General features: G+C 37.7%; 1 protein-coding gene and 1 pseudogene across 4 annotated transcripts in view; both read left to right on the forward strand.

Moving 5' to 3' along the window:
- The window catches only part of ZFPM2 (zinc finger protein, FOG family member 2), a 443,996-nt gene that overhangs the window by 39,920 nt on the left and 378,882 nt on the right, over window positions 1-25,194 (forward strand). The window lies entirely within an intron of this gene.
- On the forward strand, window positions 1,345-1,793 carry LOC112822973 (ATP synthase F(0) complex subunit C2, mitochondrial pseudogene; annotated as a pseudogene).

Below are 25,194 nucleotides of genomic sequence, written 5' to 3' on the forward strand. Positions count from 1 at the left end.
ATTACTTTTTAAGGCATATTGGTAAACTTTTGCTGGGGTTGTTCATGTGACTCAGCTGTGACCAGAGCTGGATTATGAGGGGAGTCCTGGACTTCAGAGGTGGCCAGTCCCAGAGCCGGAGACAGTATATGGCGATGCTACTCGAAGTGTGGTTGGTTCAAGGACCAAAGCCATCAGCAACACCTGGAGCTGGTTAGCAAAACAAATCCGTGGGCTCCACCCCAGACCTACTAGCCCAGAAGCTCTGGCTGGAGCTCAGCAATCTATGGAGTAACACGCTCTCCAGGTAAACCTTATATATGCTAAAGTCTAGGAGCTACTGTGTGTGGAACCCTGGAGTTCAGCTTGAATCATTATCAGACAAATACACCTCTGTATTTCAATTGAACAAGCTGTATCTAATGATTTCTGATCTCTCACCCATTGTCATAAAATGCAGACAAATTGAATCAAGTTTTTTAAAGCTACTGGTTATTTCACAGTTTTCATCTGTATTTGAAGTGTATTCTGAACGGATTCATCTGAACTGATTAAAATGCAAACAAAAGAGCCAGATCACTCTGATAAGCAATGGAAATTCCACAGTCTTTTCTCAGAGCACATGTGTGCTTTATTCAGCTTTGTGTCCTTCCCACCTAGCAGAACAAAAGCAACTGTAGTGCAACCTTGTTCTGGCTCTGTCTTGGCGTTTAGGTTTGTTTCATTTTGGCACATGGCTGTGTTCTTTCATCATACAGGAAACTATCTGCCGAATCAGTCAAATCTCAGATTCCTTGAACTTCTTGATCAGGCTGATGTTTTCCTAATGAACAGAGGTTGCTAATCTCCATACCAAATAATTATTTTTACCTATTGAGGTGCTAAGTAATAAGTCACATGGAGTGCTGTATTATATTAGCTCTATTATAACTAATACAGGACTTGTAAAATAACTTGACCATTTCTTGAGATCTTCAAGTTTTCATAGTTTGCTTGGTAAATGTGCTGGCCATATCTTGATCTCTCTAGCAGTATCACATAAATAAGATCATTAATTAGTATCATTTAAAAATACAGATTACAGGGGCGCCTGGGTGGCTCAGTCGTTAAGCGTCTGCCTTCGGCTCAGGTCATGATCCCAGGGTCTTGGGATCGAGCCCCACATCGGGCTCCCTGCTCCGCGGGAAGCCTGCTTCGCTTCTCCCTCTCCCACTCCTCCTGCTTGTGTTCCCTCTCTCACTGTGTCTCTCTCTGTCAAATAAATAAATAAAATCTTTAAAAAAAAAAAAAATACAGATTACAGCAGCTCTCTGTCTTCTCTGCCCCGGGAGCCGCGCTGCTCTCAGGGCCGCACAGCCCCGGAAAATGTCCGCCGGGGCAAAGGTGGTCTCCATGCCCTTCTCGGTCAGGAGCCCTTCCCAGCTGCTGAGCCGATCACGGTCCGCAGGGGTGCTAAACCCTCCGGAGACGCTGACAGGTGAGAGCCTCAGCAGCTTGGCAGCCCCTCGTCCCCTGACCTCACTTATTCCTAACCACGGCTTCTGAACGAGCACCGTTTCCCGGGACATGGACACAGCCGCCAAGCGCACTGGGGCTGGGCTGCCATGGTGGGGGTGGCTGGCTCTGGGGCTGGAAGCGGGTCTGTGTTTGGGAGCCTCATCTTCGGGTATGGCAGGAACTCTTCCCTGAAGCAACAGCTCTTCTCCTGCGCCATTCTGGGCTTTGCCCTCTCCGACGCCAGGGGGCTCTTGAGCCTGCTGGTGGCCTTTCTCATCTTCTTCGCCATGGGAAGCAGCCCTCTCCATCTCCCATAGGTCCTTCTGTGTCTCATCTGCCCTGTACGTTCCTTTTCCTGTACCTCCCCAGGCGGTATAGGAACCAACCCCAGGGTTGGCTAGGGTTTGACAGAGAGAAGACAAATACTATATTAATAAGAAAAAATATGGAGATGACGTCCACTCTTGCAGTTATATAAATTCTTTATGAAAATGAACTTTCATAATAATGCTTTATAGAAATTGCAAGCTTGACTATAATCGATTCTGTATATATGTGTATATGTGTGTATAATAGTCATGGAAATCCTACAGTATTTTATAGAGTATATGAAGATAATTTTGGGCTTTGCCAATTTAGTGTGGCTTAGAGGCTAAGACTCAGTTGTAACTTTCAAGGCATCTAGAAGTAAAATCATATGGGATATGAATTGTTAAGTGTTTATTTAGGTAGAGGTAGAATTTGCCCTACCAAAAGCTTTTCTCTACCTTCTTAGGTTGTGTAATATTGTGGGGTAACTATAACTATTGTTATACTGGATCTGGGTTGACTGATCTTCATATTGGTGCTACTAAGTCTGTATTTTACATCTAACTGATTGTATTGAATTTGTGTTATGTCTGATACGTCCTGAAAAGTTATAATGCCCTGGAGGGATATTACTATTAGTGGTACAGAGATGGTGTGATGATAGCAGGCTCTTCATCTAGAAGGACTTGATTTTATCATGCTTAGGTTTTTGTTACATTCTGTTTGTTATATTCATTTACTTTATTTGGATGTTATTTAAATGCCTGTTTATATCATAATGCTAGACTCTTGGAGGGTGGAGAAGGCAAACTATGTAAGTAAAACACAGGTGGTGGTGGTTGTTTTTTCTTCCTCAAAAGGGTCTTCCTCTGTGAGTGAATCAATGTGCGGGAAGACTGCGTTATGTCCCAATGTGGAAGTAGCTGTTTTTTGTTAACCCATTTATAATACTGGCATCTTGTGCCATTAAGCTTAAATTTGATATGTTTTTTATTGATTGAATCCCAGAATTTAGGTGTAGAGTTTCCTGGGCTCAGGAGAGTGACCCTAGGTCTGGGGCTCACAAATAAAAGTTCTGTTTTGCTTTGTTTTCTTCTGGTATAACTTGATTTTATTATCCAACAGGATTTCCAAATTGAGCAACTCTGTTTAAAGTGTTGGAAAGTGCTAAGACACCTACCATGGGCAAAGGAACTCTTGGTTAATATTTTTCTCTTTGCTTGTTTACTTTCTCAAGGGATTTGTGAACGTGCTCAAGGTTGAATGTGTATTTCTGTTGTATTTATATGTTCAAGGACTTTGAAAATCAGGCTTCTTGGATGTTACACATTTACTAAAATATCTCTTAGTATGTATTTAGGTCTTTGATGAAATTTTAAGTTATTATTTAAGTTATTATTCACTTCATCTGTGATACTGGTGGTGTCTTATATACATATTTTTCTTTGGCTTGACAAATATATAGAAAACAGGTTAATTTGTCCATTGTGTGTGGCCACACCACCAAGTGTAGTTTTGAAAAGGTCATTTGATACAGTGGCTCTAAGATGGAAGCATTGCTAAATTATTTGTTTTTAAAATATTTGTATAACATGGCTTTTTTGAACTTTACTTTTATTTTTTTCAATGAAGGAAGGAATGAAGAAAATTACATTTTTTGGGTGCCGATCGTGTAGCAGGTATTGTGATACATGCTTTAATTTGAGTTATCTCATATTGCCCTCACAATGACACTCCAGCTTAGGCTCAGAGGAATAAAGAGCATGTCTGAGATTCAAACCCAGCTCTAACTCCCAAGGCCACAGCATTTCTACCCTGACATGCTGCCTCTTGCCATAAGGCCATGTGCTAATATTTGGTGGAAGGTGCAATCATAAAAGACATTTCCAAAGGAGTAGAAAAGCCAAATAGGTTTAGTGAAAGCAGAACATAGGGAATTCTAAGGAACTGTGTAGGCCCTCTGCTCTGAGAGTATAGGAAGGAAGAAGATCCATTGTCCAAAATCAATTTTTCCCTTCTCTAATTTTCTCAAAATTAATTTAAATAATTGATAGGTATTTCTCAGGGTGTGCTTTATAGCCTGTTTTTTCCACTTGCATATTCTGGAAAATTGAGTTAAAATAATTTTTGGGGGGGAAAAAAAGAGAGGAGGATATGTTGTAGGCAAAAGATAGGCAAAATCAGTACCAATCTCATGCTGGTTTTAGCTTGAATCCAGAATTCTGGTACTAAATGAAGATATTTGTATACTGTTTATTCAAAAGTTGGGGACACTTAAAATGCATTTATTTACTGATATGTCTGAACTACATTTTACTAAGACAATCTTCATGGTATTCATGGTATGGGAATATTATTCCCCATATCTAAGCCTCATTTGAAGCTTTCTTACTCCAGGGTTGAATAGATGGTTGCTAGATAAAGGCATCCATAAAATAATAATTGAGTGTATTTATAAAAAATAGCTTTCCATTTTGGTTTGTAAGATACACTTGTAAATTTTTATAATGTTACGACATATTGTCCAGATTCGTTGATTGGGGGAGGGGAGAACTAATGTAATTCAGACAAGCAATAATTACTAGGTCAAGAAATAGGGCAATTAAAAAATGATTCATGCAAGTAGGAGTGAGACATTTATATTCTGAAAATTAATTATGGGACATTTTATTTAAATTATAATCAGGAAGAAAAGTTCAGGGAAAAGAAAGAGGTTCAGGGAAATTTTATATGTACTCATCTTGAGTACAAATTAGTAAAGATCTTAGATTCAACGAATGTGTCAGAGTCCATTAAAGAGATTGGAAAACCCTATTTCACTGTGACTAAACAGCCTGAAATTTTAACCTCCAAACTTATATATAATCAAATGTAGACAGTGTGTATGTCTTGATAAATCTACATATATATCCATGATGCAAGAGTGCAAAAGACGTGGATACTTGATTTTACAGGGTTGACAACCATGTGTTCCATTGGCCAAAGCAAGTGTGAGAGCTCTTATAAAATCCTCAGATCTACAAATTATAAAAAGTAAACTATTTTATGTTTACTTAGGCAACAACTGTCTCCAGCTGCAGTCCACTTATGGTATAGTGCATCCTTAGAAGCTGGCTTTCACTCTGAAGGTCTGATGTCTCACAGCCTTGGTCTTTGGCCTTGAGGGCACTGATCATTACTGCTCTTGTTGGACTCCCATTTAGTCCTTCCCTTCTTTTCCTTTGGCTCATTCTCCTTCCACCTCATCTCCCCGTTGAACTTTTCTGTCCTGGGCCCTGTTATCTCAACTTGTTCTCACCTTTCAAACTTCTTTTGTACTCACTCTGATGAGTCCAGCCTAGTTTATGAGTGCTGGTATATAGAGGGCCCTGGCCTCCCCTTTCCTATTTATTGGGCATTAGGGCATTTGGCATGTTTTCAGTGTGAGCTATGGTGATCTCATAACTCACAGGATGAAGCTAATATACAGTAATTTTAGATCCAGTAATAGATGAATGGGAGATCGTTGGCCTTTCAATTTGCAAGTCTACTCTTTCCATGGCTAATATAAGAAATCTCGTTTGATTTTGCAATGGTGATATAAAAGACAGGGTTTTAGATTTGAGGGCTAGAAATCCCATACTTAAATTGCTCAGAATGTGTTTGCTGGAACAAGATAAAACTCCTTGCAGTGGATGGTAAACCTCTCTTAGGGTAGCAAATTTAAGGAATAGAGTAAATTCCATTATCAGATATTCAATTTCAATGTTTAAAATAGGTGATTAACTTCAATGCATAATCTCTGAAGTAGTTTGTAGAAGTGACCAATGTAAGTAATAGAATTTGGGATTAGAAAGGATTCTCTTTTCCATGAAAAAGCATTTTCAGATACTCATCCAGTAAGATCAACATGTAGTAGTTAGCTTCAGGTTCTTTATTTGTTGTTTGTTTAGCAAATAGAGTAGGGGGAAGGCCCATAGTTACCCCATATAGCTTTTTAAAGGAGGAAAAAAAAAAAGATTTCTCTTTTAGTCCATTCAGAGGGGCTCTCCCAGGAGAAAGACTGATGGACCTAACCACAAACACTTTACTCGGCTGCATGGGCTTAAAAATGTAGGCACTTTTAAAGGGAACAACTTAATTTAATTGCTCCTTTCATTTAGTTTATGATGCTGTTTGGAATCCTCAGAGTTTTCCAAGATGATTGATGATTTCCAGCCCCAGCTATAATTTCAGCCTCTGTTAATGCTTAGGTATAAGACTGACATCATCTTTATAAATTTACCATTTAGTTAATCCACTTGTGCTGATTGATTAGTGGTTAAAATCCAAGCATTCTATTAGATACCCAAATAATACTATAATATCTCAAAATAAATGACCATGCTAATTTTGAATGCAGAATGACCTATTGACTTGTGAAAACACTGAATTGATGTCAGTTGCCTTTTAATTGTGTGTGAATGTTATGGCACTTTACATAATTTGATCAGCAGGCATGCTGTACAACATCGAGATGTACCTCTCAGACTTTCTACCTGTCATCTAGGGTAGTTTTCTTGTTAGGTGGTGAGAGATCTAGGAGTAAAAATTTCTAGACACTGACTGAGGAATCACTAGAGACACATTTTTTAACATAACCATTTGGGTAGTTTCCACAGATAATTCTTTATTAAAGAGATTATGAAGAGATAGTAAATCTCTACATTAAGTTGGATAGACATCATACTGAGAATATATTTTTTAAATATTTATTTGAGAGAGAGAGAGCGTGCACATGTGTGAGCGGGGGAGGGGGGTTGTCAGAGGGAGAGGGAGGGAAAGAATCTTAAGCAGGCTCCATGCCCAGTGCAGAGCCTGACCTAGGGTTCGATCTCATGACTCTGAGATCATGACCCCAGCTGAAATCAAGAGGCAGATGCTTAACCAGCTGAGTCACCCAGGCACCCCCTACTGAGAATATTTTTATATTAAATATAAGGTAGGGAAGTTGGATAAACATACAATAAGGATAATTTTTTTTTTAAGGAGATGAAAGGTAATTGCTGTGGTTACTAGTATTTCCTATTAAAGCTGTATAAATTAATCTAAGGCCCTGGGATTTTTTATTTCCTGGTCCATATTCTCTCAACACTCTGAGGCTAATCAGACTAATGTGGGTGCTGTAGGCATTCAAAAGTTAAATTGAAATATATATTTTTTAAAGATTTTATTTATTTATTTGACAGAGAGAGACACAGCGAGAGAGGGAACACAAGCAGGGGGAGTGGGAGAGGGAGAAGCAGGCTTCCCGCCGAGCAGGGAGCCCGATGCGGGGCTTGATTCCAGGACCTTGAGATCATGACCTGAGCCGAAGGCAGACGCTTAACGACTGAGCCACCCAGGTGCCCCAAAAGTTAAATTGAAATATTGATGCTTGACCTTAAGTACTAAGCAAGTGAGACGAGCACAGTTTTTTCTTCCTTTATTTTATTTCTGAATAAATTTATGAATTTTATTATGACACAAAATAATTAAGTCTGTGGTGACTCTCTTACACCCCAGTTCCTTTTCTCCAAACTCCCGCTATTAAAATGACTATATTTTGCCATATCTAGACAAATGTGGAATATATAAATCCTCTTTCTCTTTTCCAAGTTTTTACGGCCACTGTCCATGGATGTTAAGGTAGGGGAGAGAAGAGCAGGTTTGGCTAACCTGAGAGTAAGTAGGGTGTGAGACTTGACTTGTTTTCTGGGAAGGAAGAAAATATTTCTGGAGAAAGGAAGTGTGCTGAGGAATCTTGGACCACAGCTCTGGATTCGGGAAGAAGCAGTTTTCAGCAAGTAACTCTTATTACCCATAGCTCTGAGAATGGGCTTCATCTAGCTTTAGCAGCTGAATGGACCCTCTATTTTTATTCCGTTAATAGAAATGTAAAATTTATATTGTAAATGTTAGATGAATATATCCTACCTGATTTCAGTATGTCTAATATCATTAGTAGGTCAATGAAGAACATGTAAATGACTGAAATCAGATCTTCTTATGCTCTGGTAGTATAAAGAGATAAAGAGGTAAAGAGGGATAGTTAGAGAGGAGAGAGCTAGAGATGCCAGGAGCATCTCAAATGAAGGGCGTGGTCACTACAGTGGTGGGAAGCTGAATACAACTGTCTAGTGCACTGTTGTGTTGGCTCAGATCATCAGAATGCCTGGTGGATAATAGCTGCTCCACAAAAATACATCTCCGCATTTTCTGGGACTGGTCACTTCTATTATATCTGTTTAGCTTGAGGCAATGTGTAGCTTTGACCTAGGAACTTTATGAAGTTCATGGCTCTGAGTCTCAGTGGTTCTGTTTCATTTGATTTACAAAGTACTTTTTAGCATTAACTTTGCAATGAAGGAGCTTTATTCCCAGAAGATGTTTTAGCCAGGGTATACTTGTCATGATTTATGACCAGAGCAAATAATAAAATATATAAAACCGCATATGATGCGGCCCATTAAGTTATTTCTAGATAACTTTGCTCCTAAGTTAAACTGGCTATGTTTTTCCATGTCTGTGTCTGATAAGTAGATTTATCTCAACATCAGGTTTTTACAAGATTAATAATCCCTCTTTGTTAAGAGAGTCTGTTTTAAAACTGAAGACAGTTATCCTGACGTGAATTTTATAAACATGTGTTAAATAATATGCTTTCATATATTTAAACATATCTGATATTATAACTATACTTTTAATCAGATGTCTTACAAAAATGGGAAGTATACTCAGCAAGACAAAAAGTGGTTAGGCTAAAAAGATTTTTTCTTTAGCTTGAGTAATACTATGCTCTCAAAGCTGTAACCTGAATTATTAGCACATATAAATCCATCTTCTTAATTAAATGGGGCCTTTGGCCATTGAACACTAGCGTATGGACAGAGTTAGTTACTGAATGTTATTATGAGGCTGGCCTGGCCACATAATCCATTAGAGGTAGGATTCGGTTATATTGGTAGCAGCAAAGTGATTTTTATGGTTGTAAGAATCTTCTCTTTGTTCTGTCAGTATCAATTATTTCAGTACTAATAAAAATCTAAAAAGGGGGTCAAGTTTATGATCTGTGCCTTGGATGGCTAATTTGTAACATTTCTATCCAATAAGCCATGAGTTTCTTTCTTTCTGGAAAGGACCTATGCTATGCGGTTTGTCTAAATTACCTCAGTGTGTAACTATGGAGAGAGTGAGTGTGATATCATGGGATTATAATGTTAGAAAATTTCATTGAAGGGCATGAATAGACATTAAAATAATAAATATGCACTTATGATAGTATGTCTATATGTGTTTAGGATTGCAATAGTGAATATTACATATTTCCTTTGGGGATTTTATCAGTGTCAATCAATTTCGCTTAAGATTTTGGAGAAATAACTTATAGTAATATGTTAAAATGTATGGTAACAAGTGAGAGGAAATCTATGTACTCATTCAAAGTTTTGGTCCACCTTTCAGATGACACACCAATAAATTACTGAAAAACAACTCCTTAAAGCAACAGTGCAAAGTAAATCAAGGGCAGAACTGGCATGGCATAGTTGAGGGGGAGGATAATGGAACTTGTTTTATGATGTGAAACAGCGTCATGAGAGGATAACATAAGAGGTTGTGCATGTATATATTTTGCAAGTTATGGAGCCCTAGAATTCAAGATGTTAAGTAGAGCTTCCTAAAAACCCCAGAAATATTAAGCTTCTATTGAATACTGTTACTTCTGTGTGTGTATGTGTGAGTCTGTGTCCACACACCATGACGATATTGCCAAGACATACACTGAGCTGGTCAAACCAGAGGGCAAGGAGAAGGAGATAGGAAATAGAGTAGTAGTCTCTCCCATGTAAATCCAAAGAGCTGAATTTGTCAAAGTACTTTCTGATAATAGACAGCTAGATGGCTAAATGATGCCAATCTATATACTTTTCTAGTAATAATGCAGGATGGAGGTCATTACACCAACCACATCCAAGAACAGAGGGCATTTTAGGAAGAGTTTGTAAATTTAGGGGAAGGAAACCAGATTAAGGGTTTAAGTTGGGTTACAGAGGTTATCTAAAGGCATAGCTTCTTTAAAGCCAGCAGAAGGCTATAAAGAAAAACAGACCAGGATATAGACCCCTCAGATGGTTATACAGTTTCAAATTCAGGAAATTTGTAAATGAATAGGAATATTAAGTTATTGAGTTATGGCGGAGGTATGAAATACAATATAGATTATTTGTATATGCAGTGAGAGAAAGAAAAGTGATACTCTTATGTAAGAATAGACTATGATACTGGATTAGATTGTTAACTGTAGAAAAAAGATGTTATAAAGGACATTATTAAGATAATTGGCAAAATTTGAATATGGACTGTCTATTACATAGTTATGTCTATCAACATTAATTAACCTTAATTAGTGAAAGGTACTATGGCTGCATAAGAGCATGTCCTTGTTCTTATGATACATACTGAATACTTAGAATAAAGGGCCATAAAGCTTGCAACTTACTTCAAATGGTTTAGTAAAATGATAACAGTGATATTATTATTGCTGAGAAAGGGACATAAGCACATGTGGCAAAATGTTAGCAATTTGTTATTCTAGGTGAATGATGTATGGGCCTTTATTATGTTAATATTGTAACTTTTTGAAGATTTAAAATATACCAAATAAAAGATAGAAAAAAATAGATGCAACTAACAAGTAAAAGTACTAGACGATGGACTCTGAGAAACAAACAGAGGGTTCTAGAGGGGAGGGGGGTGGGAGGATGGATTAGCCTGGTGATGGGTATTAAAGAGGGCACGTACTGCATGGAGCACTGGGTGTTATGCACAAACAATGAATCATGGAACACTACATCAAAAACTAATGATGTAATGTATGGTGATTAACATAACAATAACAAATTTTTAAAAAAAGTACTAGTACTACTAGTAGTAATAATAATAATAGTAATCATAAATGTGTACTGAGCTTTTTAGGTAGATGGAAGTCTTGATACACAAAAGTATCCAAAGTCCAGAATAACTATGATTGAGACACTAGAAGAGAATGTTCACTATGAAGTTCTAAGGTTAATTTAAATAGATTTATATCAGTGTACACCTAATAGCAATAGAAAACTCTCCTGGAACATTTTCTTGAAGGGCAGTGAACTTTGCAAGTTACCAAACATATTCTTGAACTGTGTTGGAGATAACATTGTGCTGTATAAAGAGGAGAAAGAAAGTAGGAAAAGAAAGCTCTTCTAAATTTTATCCATTAGGAGCGTGATATACTAGGAGTTATAATTGGAAGAAAGGAAAGGTTGATGATAATGATCAGAATAGAGTGTGATTGAAAACATGTAAATAAAGAAGAGACTTCAGTAAATGTAGAAGAGAATGGGAGAAAAATGTTCTAGGTATGAGTAATATTCAAAATCCACAGATCATCACCCCCTTCATATATATAAGGTCCCTAAGTTCTCTGACCATCATGGTGTTAGATTTCACCATCTTCATCTTTAAGCCTTAGGGAAACAGAAGTTCATTACTGTCTTGATGGACAGAAGACCCCTCCGTGGCAAATTGTCTTGATCTTCTATTCTTACTATACAATCTTTGTGGATCTTTTTTTTCTGCTTAAGATGGAAGCAAAGGACCTGCAAAGGGTCAGGGCAACCCATATTTCGGTTTTTACTTCCTCAATTCAGCCAACCATTCAATGAACCCTCATTCATATTTCACAACATTCTTTTTTATCAGATACCCCTAGAAATCATTTTGACCTCTTTTTGACAGACCTTGCCTTCTAAGTCCATTTATTATTATTTTCAATTTTATTTTCCTTTCTCTCTGTTTCTTAAGCCTCCATTGGAGTACCAGGACACTCTTTTCTCTTTTAATCTCAAGCTATCTCTTAAAGGGATCTGATGAAGAGTAGTCTGGATTTCACAGAGCGGTGACTTCTGCGGGTCCCATCAAAATTATTATTATATACCAGATTGGCAGAGGAAAAGAAATCTCACATGGATAAATACAGTGCTTTTAAAATATAAGTAATGAATGCTACAAAAAAGGAAGATAGATTATTTGACAAAAACATTTGCAATTAGTACCTAATTGCATGTTCAAGTCATAGAAAAGCAACAACTACAACAAAACAAAAGAAATGAGATAAAGAATAAAGAAAAAAAATGAACACTGTATTTTTCTTTTAAATACATTAAAATTCAGGAAAATGATAAAGGAGAACATTGTTCCTTTATCAGATGGGAAAGGAAAACTGTTAACTGATGACATAAAAAAGGCAGAGACTTTTAATAAGTATTTTCTTTACCTCTGTCTTCACACAAAGAGGTCATCTTTGATCTAATCACTGAAATAGCCAACACCTGGGCTGGGAGGGCAGAAAGTCATGATAAAAGAAGGAATGAACTAGAGATTGTGTAAAAAAAAATTAAAAATAAAATGTTGTTCAAATGCTGGCGTTGGCAAACTTTAATATATAAATGGAACTCATTTAAGTATGGGGTGTCAATTGTCTTCCTTTTTGGGGGCTTTCAGTTTATATGATATATGCAATCTCTTTCAATTAAATAATAAATAGAAGTTTTGTAGGTACAGAGTCCAGAAGAAATCAGACAGGACTATGATGTAGCCCCAAACCTCAAGAAATTTGCACACACTAAACTACCCTGGGGTATGACTTTCTAATAAAGAAAATGATGTAGTGATTTATTTATAAAATTATTCATAAAAGAGGCACAACTAGCTAAGTAAAGTCCTCATGGTTCCAGAGATACTTATCAATGGTTTTAAGCAACCTCAGGGAAATTTTATGAAATTACTTAAATATGAGTTTGTTTGTTTGGTTTTTGTTTGTTTGTTTGTTTTAATGAGGGAGTTAGATGGAGAGAACAACAGAGGTTGGGTCAAGTGGACGAACACCAAAACTGGAAAGCAGTGGCTAGAAGTGGGAAACTCCCCAGAGTAGTAACTAGTTAATGAGTGAATCAGAGTCTGGGATAACATCCTGGATTTGTCAATCTCATTCTCTGTGGAGTGGTTCAAGTTTATGGGAGTAAATACAACATCTTCTTCAGTTCAGATCTTCTAACTTCCTAGGAATAATGAGGGCTCTGTTCCCAGTCTACCACCCAGGGATTTCTTTGCCAGAACCCAGGCTATCAATCATTTGTGATTTTGTTCCTGGTGTACATAGTGTAACTTGACTTTGATTAAGTATTCTGACAAAGTGTCCCATGATAACTTTGCTAGTATTTTGTGGCAAGGAGTTTGGAGATAATATTTTGTCATTATTATTTGATATTTTTCCAAGGTACCTAAAATTCTTGAATTTTTTCCTAATCCATAGCAACCTAAGTAGGAAAAATTGCCCTATTAAGTCCTAAGCCCAAATCTGAATTTTAGGATTTATTACACTTCAGAAAAAAATAAAAAAAAAAAAGGATTTGCTGGAGAGAAATCAAACAAGGGTCTCCATTGATGGAAAAAAAGCCATGGGATTACCAACTACTTCTTAGGGCGAGTGTAGGAGAGAGAAGAGTAGAGAGTCAAAGGGGAGAAAAGAGTTGCCTGGAGCCTCCTACCAGCAGGAAAGATTTCATCAGGAAAGCGAAAGACAGAAAAAGAGAGGAGAATGAGAGAGGGATGATTGGACTAAAGGCTTTGGTCTCTTACTGGTGCAGTAACAAAAAAGGAAGAAGCCAAGGAGAGGATCACACCTTTCTATGGGACCTTTGAAGAGCCAGTGATTCTGCCCACTGGTAACTATGGCAGAATCAGTGTCCTGGAATATAACTAAGCAGATTTGCCTCCCTTCCACTTGTTGGGTAGGGGAGTAAAGATAGGAGTCTGTAAAGACGCAGACAAGGCCTTGGCATGCAGATTAGATATTATAGGCATAAGTATTTTTTATTCTATCATTTATCAGTCTGTTTATATGTGCACAAAAGTACAAACTTGAAGAAAATTGGCCCATAACCATAGCCCTAGATAACTTTTGAGGTGAAACATTCTACTACTCCCTGGAGTTTATCTTGTCCAAGACTTTGCTTCTATAGTTCATTTGTTCTTTGTTCTGTAACATTTCTCTACTAATAGAAGATTATTCCTGTATGAATAAAGATACATTTTATTATCATCAATCACAAAATCCTTCTTTGGTTCCATATATCACTGCACTTTTCTGTACCCTATTCACAGCAAAACATCTTGAAATTGTTGTCTCTGGTCTTGTTTCCATTCTTTCATCTCCTGTTTACAATAGTCTACTCAACTCCATACCAGTAAGGATCCCTTTCCCTAGCACTGACTTCCATGTAGTCCAATCCAATCTTCACTTCTTTTCTTACCTCTCAGCATTGTTCAGCCACATGGGTTACTCCTTCCTTCTTGAAGCACTTATTTTCTTGACTCTGGAAACATCACACTCTCCTTGTTTTCATCCTGTTTGACTGGCTGTTGCTTCTCAGTTTCTTTGATTAATCTCTCCTCTGCTAAATATCTAAGCATTGGAGTTTTTGAAGATTTTCCTATACCCTCTTCTCTTGTAAGGATATGCTTTCTCTCCAGGTTTGACTTTTTAATCCTATAGCTCTAAATGCCATCTGTATATGAAAGGCACTCAGATCTTTATTTCCAGATCTGACTTGTCCCCTGGAACTTCAAACTCATATTTCCAAATATCTGCTTTAAAGCTTCTCATAGATATCTAATAAGCATCTCAAATTCAATGTGTCCTAAGAACAGCTCTTGATGATTTGTCACCCAAACCTGTTCCTATCCAATTGTTGCATCTCAGACAATTTCATCGACACACCCAGTTGTTTGAAGTTAAGAAAGTATCGTCCTCTTTTTCTCCTCCTCTCCTATCCAATTCATAGTAAGTCCTGTCAAACCAATCTCTAAAATATTTTCTGAGTCTACCCATTCTCTTCACCTTAATCTAGGTCATCATTCTCCCTTGCCCAGATTATTGCTGTCTAACGTGGTTTCTCTGAATTTTACTTTTACTTCCTTAAAATCTATTGTGTTTAGGAACCAGAGTATTCCTTTAAAACATTATTCATATCATGTCCCTCACCTGCCTCAAACTCACCAATGGCTTCCCACTGCATTTAGAATAAAAGCCATATTCTTTGCTCTGTTTACCTCTCTGTCCTCATCTCGCACCACTATCCCCTCATCTCTGCACTCCAGCCATGCTTTTGCTTCGACATATGTGATGTTCATTCCTATGGTAGGGCTTTCTCTCTGCCTTGAACACTCTTCCCCTTCATCATTGTTTGGTTGTTTCTTCTTGTCGGTTAGAACCCATCTGAAATGTCACTTTGTCAAAGGGGGCCTCCCTCACTTCTCAAATAAACAACCCGTCATGAGTACCCATTGTTCTATTTTGGCTATCTTCATAGCACTTGTAATATTGTTTATAACAATAATTTTATTTGTGTATGCAGTTTCTTTATTCATTTGTTGCTTGATTTATTTTCTCTATTTCATTTTCACCTCCTACTAGAATAAAAAGCCATGGAGAGTAGGGAGTTTGTCAATCCTGAAAGAGTCATAAGAGTATCTGATATGTAATAGGTACTCTGGAGACATTTGTTAGATAGAAAAATAAGTTGATGGATATGTATTAAGATATTTTTTATATAAATCCTTAGGCACACTTTAGACTATATATACGCCCCCTTCTCAACCAGTTTGATTTTCTTGACATTTAAGCACCTTGATGAGTGTCTGATGTCCCTTTGGATGAATGTGCAAAAGGTGTGTTTACCAAATTTGCAATTATGGGAAACCAGGGAAAGATAACTTCTAGGATGGAGCTAAACAACAAAATTAAGATTCAAAATTACTGCCACATTGCATGTTATACTTCAATATGATACTTTTTTTGTTACAATCTGGGATATTGGATGGAAAAGCCAAATGAAATTAAGAAAAGAACCTTGTATTTATACTTGAAAGGTGAACTGCACAAGCCTAAGTCAATGGAAACTTGATAGTAATGAATGTGAAGAAGAACTAGGGGTGAACTGAGAATTAGGGAGGTGTGGGTCCCCAAGGAACACAGTAGATGTCCTAAATCTCTATCTGTAATCCTATACTTTAATGCATAGTTAAGATATGTCCCTTTTGTGAGAACTCCCATGATAGTTCCAGCCTGGAGCCTCTCTCCTGTCTGAACCCTTCGAAGATTTTGTCCCTACCTATAACGACAACTACTGTTGACTGCTTTCTTTTAATGTTTGTGTACATGTCTTAATCTCACCACCTAGATTGCAGACTCCTTAAGAAGAGGTACTATGTTTTGTTTTAATTGCTCTGTTCCACTTAATTTTTTACAAATTGTTGGAGGACACTCAATAAATATTTACTTTGTAAGTGAATGAATAAGTAGCAGATCAGGCTAAATTATGTTGAGTATATGCATTAAAAAAAATAATCAGGGGCCCCTGGGTGTCTCAGTTGGTTAAGCATCTGACTCTTGGTTTCAGCTCAGGTCATGGTCTCAGGGTCATGAGATCAAGCCCCGTGTCGGGCTCCATGCTGGGTGTGGAGCCTGCTTAGGATTCTCTCTTTCTTCCTCCCCCTCTGCCCCCTCCCATGCACTCTCTCCCTAAATAATAATAATAATAATAATAATAATAATGAAACTATAAAGAACCATCATTATAGAAACAAAATTATTGGGGAAATTTCATTTAATATATGTGTGTCTAGGTTTGGGGAGGAAGGTAGTCTCTGTAAGTAGTAATGAATTAATACAAAGAAAGAAAAGATATTTCTGAAATATGGTACTATTCTAATTGGTTTAAAAGTAAAATTTTCAGTAAATTTTATTTAAGGGGTTTAGTTTTACGAAGGATAGACTGGGGTAGATAGGTAGGTAAATAGATAGATATTAACATATATTGAAATATCTGGTCAATAATTATATTTCCCTGTGAAATAAAAATCTGGGACCACTTGATGTTTTTTTAAATTGAATGTAAATAGTTAAAAACCTCCCAAAACTTTTATTCATATTATTTTTTAAAATAACTTGTTAATTTCCACATGTAGCCAATTTTAATTCCATGATAAGATTTAATTGCAGTTCATTATACCAGTGTGACTTATAAAACTAAATTTTATGTCTATAATCAGGGTATGTATATCAAATTATAAAATAAATCAAATTCTCACTGACAGAATAAAAAAGAAAACACTTCTTCATTATTGAGAATGCAGTTAGAGTCCCTGCACCCTTGCGTTTATGTGAGATGCTTGTGGAAAGTAAAGGAAATATTTAAAACCTTCCAGTGAGCCAGCTATCCAGTGGCCAAAACTTAATTTAAAAATTACATCGATTGTAGTAAGGACCAAAATTGGCCATAAACACATGGTGTAGGCCAGTATTAATTTTCTCTTTTGACTACTTGATACAATGATGTAATTTTATTTTACTGTGTAAGATGAAGAATGAGAAAATAAAACTATAACTCTCTCACAGGGCAGCAAGCTCACTGGGCATGGAGACTTGATCTTATTCACTGTTATGTTCCAAAGGCCTAGCAGTGCTTTTATGTACAGTAAACACTCATTTCAAAGTGCTCCCTTACATAAGAATTCAGATATAATGTGAGTGTAGAATAGCTTTCATCTTCCTCCATTCTTATCTCCTTAGCTTTGTAACAATGAGATTGAATCTTGGTGCTTCACTTACAGATTTAAGATTACTGATTTAGAGATTTTCTATAGTTGGGAACCATTAATGATTTTTTTGAAAGAAGAAGTGAGTTAGTTGAAGTTGAAGCAGTTATTGGATGTTTGCTGTTTTTAACACATTGAGTGATGCTAAAAATATACAAGACCCAGCTTAGAGCCTACAATACAAGTAAAGTGGAGATGTGTTCCTTTGTAACTATATTTGAGTCTGTGGAGATGATGACCCCCACCCACTTTATGCTTATTCTTTATCTATTGAGAAGGAGAAAAACATTGCTGATAGTGTGGTGTTCTGCTGTTGAACATAACAGTTCAGAGACCATTGACATTAGGCGAGGACCTTCTGTGATCATGATAGATCAGACAAAAACTAGACCACTCCATACTCATACCTGAACTTGGGCAAAGACATGAACATTTTGAAGATCAGAGAATGCCCAAATACTTCCCATCTTTTTTTTTTCTTAAACCAATCACAGCTTTTTTTTTAAACCAATCACATTCTTCTTACCTTCTAGATAAGAATTTTTAAAATACCCAATCACAGAATGACTCCTGCTTCCTGACAGCATCCAATCCAGAGCTAAGTCCTGCTTTTCTTTTTTTATGGATTTCCTATTTTTTTTCATTTTTTAAAATTTAAATTCAATTAGCCAACATCATTAGTTTCAGATGTAGTGTTCAGTAACTCATCAGTTGCATATAACACCCAGTGCTCTTCACATCCCGTGCCCTCCTTCATGCCCATCCCCCGGTTACCCCATCCCCCCACCCACCTCCCCTCCAGCAACCCTCAGTTTGTTTCCTAGAGTTGAGTATCTCATGGTTTGCCTCCCTCTCTGATTTCTTTCCATTCCATTTTCCCTCCCTTCCCTTGTGATCCTCTGTGCTGTTTCTTATATTCCACATGAGTGAAACCATATGATAATTGTCTTTCTCTGACTGACTTATTTTGCTCAGCATAATCCCCTCCAGTTCCATCCACATCGATGTAAATGGTAAGATTTCATCCTTTCTGATGGCTGAGTAATATTCCATTGTGTATGTGTGTGTATGTCTATCATCTATCTATCTATCTATCATCTATCTATCTATCTATCTATCTATCTATCTATCTATCTATCATCTATCACATCTTCTTTATCCATTCAGTCCGCTTTTTTAAACTTTCCCCAAAATCACCTAACAGAAGTCCACATCCTTTAAGTTATTTCTAACATACTTGCTGAGACTCCTTGTAGTTCTCATTGCAGTGAGTCAATAAACCCACATTTGTTCAACAACAGGTGTGTTCCAGATGGTCTTTGACTGAAGATCATTTGACAGTGTTAAGAGCCTAAAGACTATGGAGTGTGTTAAAATTTAAATGTGTTTGCTTTTTACATATATGCCAATATTTTTCCCAGAGAGAGTCTCTGGAAAGCAGTGAAAGTTGGAATTAGAGAAAAATGAAAGCTTCAAAGATATTCATAATTGTCGTTTGTATTATGAACCAGTATTACTCTCACAAGGTATATATATCCATAGACTGTTTTTGAAATACTAAGTTGTCAACATGATATAACCTATGAGTTGTAGTTCCAAACACTTTATTCTATTGAGTGTTAGCTTTTCTGTTAAGAGGTTTGCCATAAAATATATTATTCTAAGGCTCTAACATGCCATCATGGAAAGAATCACTGCAGAGAATATATTCAAGATTCAAAACTTATTTGTCTGAAACAGCTACTCCTGACCGTCCATGGTTATTTAAAGACTCTTGGAATTTTTATAAGATTATATTTTAAATAAGCACCGGCTTAAGTGCCTCTGTTGCCCCTACTATTTTAAATAGTTAAAAACATTAACCTTTTATTCTTTTTCTCTTTCTCCCTTTGGGGCACCTGGGTGGCTCAGATGGTTAAGCATCTGCCTTCGGCTCAGGTCATGATCCCAGGGTTCTGGGATCAAGCCCCACATCAGGCTCCTGGCTCAGCTGGGAGCCTGCTTCTCCCTCTCCCTCTGCCTCTCTCCCTGCTCATTCTCTCTCTTTCTCTCTCTGTGTCTCAAGTGAATAAATAAAATCTTTTTTAAAAAAAGAATAATTTCCCTTTACCATCTCTGTATGCATATAATGAACTCTAGAGAGTAGGAAAAGATTTTTTAATCATTAGATAATCTTAAAAGGAATAAAAATATTTGTGTTAAAATTGTAAAACATAGTTGTTCCTATATGTCTAATACAATGCTTTATTGTATTTTCAATATAGATTATTAGAAATAATCTATATTGAATTAAAATATAGAAGAGTTTCTTAGTAAATACTTTTGTCAATATTATTTTCTTACTCTGTTATAAAGTTTACCTTCATCAGGGAGAATACTTAAAATAGAAAATGTTATTTTAACTTTTACAATTCAGTGGCTGATACTGTGTGCATATGGGCTTGCTCTACTTCAAAATGTGAAATGGCAATGAAGACGTTCCAGAGAAATATTCTAGAACAGAAGGTTAAAAGATAGCTTCTGAATTTGGGGGATGGCTTACAATATTTATGATTTTACACCGGAAAGATGATATCTAGAGCACATAGCATTTCACCCATAGAGTATAGAAGAAAGTTGGACATAACTTAATGTAGCCAAACATAATGCTCTGGAGGTGAATAGTTCCCTTAAAACGCGAGAAAGTCTGGTAATAAGAAGGGTGCTTTGAAGAGTGTAAAAGGAAGTATTAATGGGCAATATTTGTGCCTCCACTTTGACGAGCTTTGATGATGATGATGAGTGGCAGAACATAAAAGGTGTAGAATGTAGTAAATGCTTTGGGGGAATCCAGCAGCTTGCATGGAAATTATACCAAGACACATTATAACTAGGAATAGATAGCTGTTTAAATGGTTAGGTATTTGCCGGCAGAGATGCAGACCCTGGGAAGGGAAGCACAGCATCACCACCATTAACAAGCACCTTACCATATGCTTTCTGCTAGGTATTTTACTAGGCACTCTGGGAGACAGAAGCAGGCATAAATTCTTATCCATGAGGAATTTACAACTTTATGGGGTACTTGCTGAGTTTACTTTAGACACCTTTTTAATTAAGTTGTAGAAACTGTGCAGAATTACAGAACAAAATGGGGCATCATGATGGTCACGTGGCAGAATTCTAGGAGGAATGACACATATATCTGACCAGATGTGGTACTTTTTATTCTTCTATCTCAGAGTATTTATATAAAAGGAAAGAAATGTGATCTTGAACAACCCTCCAGTCATGGTTTCTCCCTATCTAAAATGAAGGTGCTAAAAGAACTGGATCTTTGGGGACCCTTCCCGATGATTGCAGTTTTATTGTTCTAAGTTTATCAGTATGCAGCATTTGACACAAAAGAGTTACCTTTTAATGGCGTTGATGGTATGAAAATTGAGTATTACTCATATAAATTGCTGCGTGCTATTTTAGTTTTGTTTGCAGTTTACAAAATAACTTGAGCTGAAAATTGGACTAGACCATTTGGAGCTCCTGATGGATCAACTGGCACCAGAACTTGTGCTTGCTATTCAGAATTTTGAAAAAGCTCAGTACCAATACCAGCGCATGATCTAAGTTTTAAAAACTGTGTAGTTAGTATATTGCTCTTCTCTTCAGTCTGCCCATCCTTCTGTCTTCTTTAAAATCTGCCTAGGGGTTGAGACGAAGAAAAGCTAACTTCAAATATGGACCTCATTGTGTTGGAAAACTACAGAATTGCCTTAACTGAAGTATGCTTAGGAAAGGTGCTGCAATTTTATGTGGTAGGTTATTCTGGGAAATGTGAACCAGCTTTCAATTACCCCCTCTATTCACAATACTGTGGACCTTTTGAGTGCCCTTCATCCCCTGCTTTCCCATCAGCTGTCCACATTCATGGTCTCAAAAGTGGAATCCTACATCAGAAAGACAGAGAGAGAAAAGGCGCGAGTTCTTGTCTTTTGAGTTGCAAAAGCCAAGACTGTGAAATAGATGAATTTGTGAAAAAGATGCGAGACCCATGCAAAGCTTCCTTCACCTCTGCCCCTCGAGGTAAAATAGTTCTCCACATGGAGGAGAAATGATGAGTGATTAAACAACAACGTCTAAGAAGAGAGTAAATCACACTTTCCCCTTCCTTCAGTCAATGCCGGGAGGTGGATTTTTGATAGAGTCCCCCAGTAGGTTAATTAATAGGGTCTGTTTTCCTAAGTAGAGTCTGGGAAGTCAGCAAGACCCAGAGACAGATGAGCCTAAGTTAGCCTCACTGTGTCGTGATCCCCTCACATTAGGACAGAATTATAATGACCTCCATGTACCTGACAAGGCGCAAGTCATTGGAAGCCCTCACCTGTTTGGACCAAGAGCTTTGAACCAGAAGAAAGGAAATCCCAAGAGATGCTGGCATGGATAAATGACACAAAAGACAAGGTGCCTTTCTCCCTAAATTCTCCTACTACTCCCCAGTGGCTGTTCACTAATATGCTCCCTGGGACTTAGATGGAACCCTGAATTGGTTAACTTGAAGTTGCTGTCAGCGAGGAGGTTGGGATTTGAAAAATAAATTTACTTATTGAATAATAAATATAATCGTAAAAACTTCTGTAGTGTTTTCTGTGTGCCAAACACTACTTTATGCACTTTATCTGTAGTGACTGAAGACTCGCACAACCCCTGAAGCAGTTATTATCATTATCTGTTTTGTCAGTGATGAATCTGAGGCCCAGAGAGGTTTAGAGTTTTGTCCAATGACACACAGCTGGTAAGGGACTAAGCCAAGATCCAAATCTAGGCAGTCAGTATCCAGACTATACTAATGTGCTTCTCAAAGACGTGTAAAAGAATAAAGTTATATTTCTGGCAAGACTGAGTCTGTGTCCTGTATTTCACATGCATTATGCTTATTTTGGAGGGATGTTGTGAGAAGCAGTCTCTGACATTCATTTCTGGATACTCTGGTATCCAAGCATGCTGACAATGCATAGTGTCCTCTCTGGAAGGCTATGGAAGTCATTTCTCTCTATTTTTAGTACTGGAAATATCTGGGCTTCTGAGCCACTACTTTGTTTGTATTTTGTAGAAAAATCAACTATGTAATCTCATTTCTCTGTTTTCATTGGCTACTACATAGCTTAGAGCCAGACTTCAAGCTTGCTGTTGGCAAGTTTCTCTAATCTCATGACCTCTGTTGTGTGCACACACTGTACTATGTATCCCAGCTTTCCCTTTGCTTTGCTTTTTACCTATTTTAATTTATTTTATCTGTCAATAATGTACATATCTTAGCGAAACACTTTAAATCCTTTCTGAGAAAGGCAGGTTGTAAATACATGCAAATATTATTTTTCTTTGCTTTCACACTACATCACTTTTAGATCTTCCTTGGTCAGCAGAAGGACCCCAATGCTTACTTTGTAGCGGTCATGCCATTCCTTCATTGGACATTTCATCCAACAGAGGACAGGAAGGATAAGCTGTGAAGGGCACTGTGTGCTGCCTATTCCCTACTCTCCATTCTTGAGCCCACGGGCTTTGGTGAAGAGAAACATTGACACATGGGGAAGAGTACTTTAGTGGTTAAGTATCTGAGCTCTGACATCAGAGCTGGTTCGTAGCTGAGTTTTGCTGCCCTCTGGCAAGTGACCTTGGGCAAGGTACCTAACGTCTATGTGCCTCAGTTTCCTCATCTGTAAAATAGAGCTAAAATAGTAATCCACACTCATCTAGTTATTGTGGGCATTAAATTAATGTCGGCAAACATCTGTTGCCTTTGATAGGTGCTCATGGCCAATAAATGGGGCAAGAGAGTTAGAGAATTAGAAAGAGTCTTCTGAACTTTGATATCCACTAGCATAATCTTGACGTAACTTATGGAGGGCCACCAAAAAGTAATTGAAAACAATATAGAGATTGCATTTGCCAGAACTCGTAAGTTTCATTCAACCTTCCACAAGCCTGAAGTGCAATTTTTATTTGAGTCTTCACATATTCTTTTAGGCATTAGATATTATAGGGGAAGAAGGGATCCTAAGCCCATGGATTCAGGTCAAATTAGTTACCCCATGCAAACTATAATTTAAAAACCATCAGAGAAGGAAGAGAACTTATGTCCTCCCTGAGTAAACTAATGTAAGAAATACATTTTTCTCTTTTTTTCTCATGCAATGAGACATTCCTGTAAAATATTTGTTAAGCTTTTACTTGTCCAGTCTTAGAAAAATCTGAACACGTCAGTATACTTGAGTGCCTTGAGTTCATTCAAAATATCTTCCAAGAAATTGTTGAGCTGATAAAAGATATGTGATAAACACCCCTGCCCTCAAGGAGAGTACAGCCTAGTACTGTGGAAAGACCTGTAGCTGAGCAGTCATGCTGACATCTGTGTGTGTGTGTGTGCGTGCACGCGTGCGCACGCACACACACACACACACACACATACAATTGCAGTGCTGCGAAATCGGTGCCAATATAGACATTTTCAGAGAGGAACATGGTAACACCTGATTCAACTTGTGAGAATAAAAGAGGAATAAGAGGAAGGAAGGGAATGGGAGAAAGAATGGGAGAGGGAGAGAGGGACAGGGACAACATGGAAGATGGCATTACAGAGATGACTTGTCATGTAGGTCTTGAAAGATGAGAAGGCATTTGCTGGTGTTAGCACACGGGATAGGGGCGATTCCAGTGTGGGGAATAGAATATGTAGGGGAACCAAAGTCGTTTTGGGGGAGGGATGGGCATGGCACAGCATAGCAGTTGAAGACGAGGGGATTTAAAAACAAAAAAGAAGAGGTGAGTTTTGACTACCTACAGAGAGCAGAAAACCATTTGGAGAGTTCTTGGCATTGGGATAAACATCAGATTTTCCTTTTAGAAGGGTAACTGCAGAATATATGTCTTGAAAGGGAGTGAGGGTAGAGGAAGAAGAAGCTTTGTGAGAGGAAAAGGGGAGGAGAAAGCATCTCCATCAAGGACTGTTTCTCGTCTCTGTTTCAGCCTTACAAGCCTGCTATAGCGTCACCCTTTTCCAAGTGATTTTTCCTCCTGTCTCTCTCTCTCTCTAGTTCCAGGAAGATCCTGGCTTCTTGCTATTGCTAATAACTAAACTGCATCATTGTTTACGGTCCATCACCTGGGCGCTAAATCCTTGGAATTAATTCCCTCTGCTGTTTGGTTCTCAGAGTTGTTTCTGTTTCCTGGTTTGACCCTGACTGATACACCATAGCAGTAATCTAGAGGAGAGGTGTTGGGGGCCCTAACGAAGGAAGAGACAGTGCACATGCAGAGGAGACAGCTAATTTAGAGGACCGAATTACAAAATTTGGTGACAGGTATGTGTGTGAGCATGGGGGCAGGGAAGAATCATGGACATTCTAACCCTACTGGCTGGCCTACTTAACAGAAGTGATGTTAAAACTAAACAAAACAGATGAATGGATAAAGAAGATGTGGCATATGTGTGTGTGTGTGTGTGTGTGTGTGTGTGTGTGTATGAATATTACTCGGTGATCAGAAAGGATGAAATCTTCCCATTTACATCGATGTGGATGGAACTGGAGGGGATTATGCTGAGCAAAATAAGTCAATCAGAGAAAGACAATTATCATATGGTTTCACTCAGGAATATAAGAACCAGTGCAGAGGATCATAGGGGAAGGGAGGGAAAAACAGAATGGAAAGAAACCAGAGAGGGAGACAAACCATGAG

This window comes from Callorhinus ursinus, unplaced genomic scaffold (assembly GCF_003265705.2).
Source record: "Callorhinus ursinus isolate GAN/ISIS: 27379988/994484 unplaced genomic scaffold, GSC_fseal_2.0 scaffold5, whole genome shotgun sequence".
Lineage (NCBI taxonomy): Eukaryota > Metazoa > Chordata > Mammalia > Carnivora > Otariidae > Callorhinus > Callorhinus ursinus.